The sequence below is a fragment of the Salvelinus fontinalis genome, chromosome 21, assembly GCF_029448725.1.
Source record: "Salvelinus fontinalis isolate EN_2023a chromosome 21, ASM2944872v1, whole genome shotgun sequence".
Lineage (NCBI taxonomy): Eukaryota > Metazoa > Chordata > Actinopteri > Salmoniformes > Salmonidae > Salvelinus > Salvelinus fontinalis.
The window spans coordinates 21,112,008-21,116,073 of record NC_074685.1 but is presented as its reverse complement, the minus strand read 5'-3'; positions in this window follow the sequence as shown (position 1 = coordinate 21,116,073).

The following is a 4,066-nucleotide window of genomic DNA, read 5'->3' as shown; positions in this document are numbered from 1 at the left end:
AGGGAGGGAGGGAGGGAGGGAGGGAAGGAAGGAGGGAGACTAGTAATAATCTGAACCAGACTCTTACAGAGCTCCAGAACTCTCTCTCACTTCCCTCACCTCAGATTCCCCAAGATTTTGTCTTAATTTACATTGTGGGAAGTAGCTTTTGTATTTATACTGAACACAAATATAAATGCAACACTTTCAAAGATTTTACTTTTACAATTCATAGAAGCAAATCAATCAATTTAAATAAATTCATTAGGCCCTAATCTATCGATTTCACATGACTGGGCAGGGGCGCAGAAATGGGTGGGCCTGGGAGGTCATAGGCCCACCGACTTGGGAGCCAGGCCCAGCTAATAAAAATTTGTTTTTCCCCACAAGAGCGCTTTATTACTGACAGAAATACTCCTCAGCACCACCCCTCCCCCTCCTCAGATGATCCCACAGGCGAAGAAGCCGGATGTGGAGATCCTGAGCTGGCATGGTTACACGTGGTCTGTGGTTGTGAGGCCGATTGGATGTTCTGGCAAATTCTCTAAAGCGATGTTGGAGGCGGCTTATTGTAGAGAGGTGGACATTTAATTCTCTGGCAACAGCTCTGTTGGACATTCCTGCAGTCAGCATGCCAGTTGCATGTTCCCTCAAGATTTGAGACATCTGTGGCATTGTGTTGTGTCAAAAATGCACATTTTAGTGTGGCCTTTTATTGTCCCAAGCAAAAGGTGCACCTGTGCAATGATCATGCTGTTTAATTAGCTTCTTGATATGCCACACCTGTCAGGTGGGTGGATTATCTTGGCAAAGGAGAAATGTAAACAAATTTGTGCACAACATTTTAGAGAAGTAAGCTTTTTGTGTGAATGGAACATTTCTTGGATCTTTTATTTCAGCTCATGAAACTTTACATGTTGCGTTTATATTTTTGTTCAGTATAATGGCAATTATTTTTATTTTCTATTTTAATTTGTCTCTTATAATGCTGGTCATCACTGCAATTGTGTTGATGAATAACATAGCCTATCAACATCGGTGTGTTTACCCCAGGGTATTTCTTGACCAGTCAGTCCCCAAGTAACCTCGACACCAGCTGTTCTAGGCTGGGTTCTCCAGAATGTCAATCACTGGCTCTCAGTTCACAAGAATATGATGTTCAGTTATGGCTCGCAACTTGTCTACAGGAAACAAAATAATAATAATACAAAACACAAAACAATTTCAGCAAGTAAGACATGCTACCAATAAAAGCTGAAACTTTTGTAAGCTGCTATTCCTTTTGCCTGGCCGGTCTGTAATGCATGTTGTAGGTTTGTGTACATGTCCATGACATGCAAAAATGAACATCATGAACTAGCCCTTAATTCCTTGCTGTTAAAACACAAAAATATTGAGATCTGCCAATACCCCACAAATCTACATAGTACAAAGCACACACACACACACACACACACACGCACGAAAACACACACACACACACACACACACACACACACACACACACACACACACACACACACACACACACACACACACACACACACACACACACACACACACACACATGGAAACTTTGTAGCTGAAAAAGTGGCCTGATTGGAAGGAATTATGTGTAAAAAGTATCAGAAGTAAATCACAAGAGGACAGCCAGCTTTAGAGTGGCTTTTATAATAAGATGGTTCTCTTATATTTTGTAATTTCTTCAGAACTGAAGCAAATGAATGTCAGAGGGAGGTAAAAGTAAAGAGGCTTCGGGGTGAGGGTCTGATGCTAGTTACAAGACACATGTTATCCCACATTTGTTCTCCATATGTACTTTAACTGCCTGGTCTGTCTTTCCCTCTTTCATGAAGGTGCAGGGAAATGCTATGAGAGAAAAACAGATGGAGTCCATTCTGGGTGAAATATTACAGTATATACACTTGATTATGTGAAGGAGGGCCAGACTTGAGCAATCAATGCATTTCATTTGCTAAGAGAGAAGAGTGGGGTCATTTCTAGTGTAAGGCCAAGCATTGAGAGAACTGAACCAGCATGCTACACAGAAATCAATTTTTATGGAAACAACCACAATTGTCATGAAATGACAATCAACAGAAACAGTATAAATAACAGCATGCCATTTCTCAAGCACCTTGTAAATATTGGGACAATGGTATCATTAACACCCACGTGTGGTTTAAAAATATGACATCTGTAGCCTAGTTTGGGTTGACACAGTGCAGTTGTGTGTAAGCTGATACCCTGACGTGTTCTGTTCAGAATGTGGCAAGGTGCCAAGTCCTTCTGGGCCCCACCTATCCGCGGGGTCTGCCCAGCCCAGAGGGCCTCATCAGGGGCCTAGATAGATAATAGCTAGTCCCCCCTTTCCCCCCTTTCAGAACAATCATCAACGACAGAATCCCAAAATCATTTGTCTCTCAACCAGAAATGACCAGTGTGAGTTTGTATGAACTCCCTGTTTTTGAACTGCACCAAAGATCATCTGAGTAATAATATTATTACTGTAATAATGCAAGAGATAGGACATTAACTTTGAATATATATTCAAATGTCACACATTGCTTATGGGAGTGGACTGTTATGGAAATAGTTTAAGCCATGCAGTATATATTCTATTAACACAGGAGATTGATACCATGTGGTTGGTCAGCTCATATCAGAAGATTAAGAACAGTTCAGCTATTGGACAGTGCCACCTGCAGCCCAGCCCAGGCAATACTACACCATCCATCCCTTGCTTTCTTCAGTGTAGTTTAAGCCTGGAAGAAGGCTACTGCATGAACAATTCTGGAGGTATTGCATGTGGCCCATGGGTTTTCCGTGACAACACTGTAATGAGCCTGATCAAACATTTCTGAATGATATTTTCAGAGATGGGTTTTAAGCATGCTCTTAGCCAGTCATGTCAGTTAAGAACACATTTTTATTTACAATGACGACCTACCCCGGCCAAATCCTAACCCAGACGACGCTGTACCAATTGTGCGCCTCCCTATGGGACTCCCAATCACAGCTGGTTGTGATACAGCCTGGGATCAAACCAGGGTCTGTAGTGACACATCTAGCACTGAGATGCAGTGCCTTAGACCGATGCGGCACTCAGGAGCCCAAGTTTCCATCTAACCATTCATGCAGATGAATTACCTGACACATGAAAAAAGTAATGACTGGGCTGAAAAACATGAAATGCCGACAGACAATTTGTTCGTTTGACATGGTGGGATAATTTGGTGTCGGTAAAATGAACGATGTGAGAAATGATGGTGGAAATGCCTTTATGAGCAAATATTGATATAATAACCATCATATCGAAGTAAACTTGGAGTCACACGATGATATGTTGTGTGATGCTCCTCTCCAATAAATATTGAGGGTCTTCTGATTCTGTCTGGTCAAAAAGAGTATGATATTGTTGCCGCCCGTAGCATTGAATGCAAGGGAAGCCAGCAAGCATTTGGCCTCCCTTGAATTTGTTTTACAATTAAATAATAACCAATAAGCTGAGTGAGCTCACATTTCAATGGTCCTGGCACACCCTCCTAAAAAAAGTGTCAAGGGAAGGCAGTTTGGATTTGGCTTCACACCAATCACATCACATCAAAAGCTTAAATCCATTTACAGCAAAAAATATTATTGTTGCATCTCATTGTTTTTCTCCTCCAGTGGCTAGCTAGGTAGCTAAAATTGGCCCTTTCCTAAATTAGCCATGGATGGAGATAGCGATTTGGACTTGTGGTTTTACTTAATTCTCAGTACTGGCCAATGATTTTAATGGTGATTCTGATCCAACCATTATTTCATACATTGTTGTGCCCCTGACCTGAGAGGATGGAAGTTCAATATGTAGCTAGATGTAGAAGGCTAATGTTAACTAGCAGGCTCATCATTGCCCATTAAAGGAAGTTAGGCTAGCGAACAAGCATTTTAGCCAGGTAGCCTAGGACAACAAAAACTTAAAGCGTGTACTGTATGACAGAGTCATAGACCGTTTAGGCAACATGAAAGTGAGGAGGATGGCATTGGCGTTTCTCTACAAGTAGGGTGAGTCAGCAAGTTTTTCAGTGCGCACACATACACACAC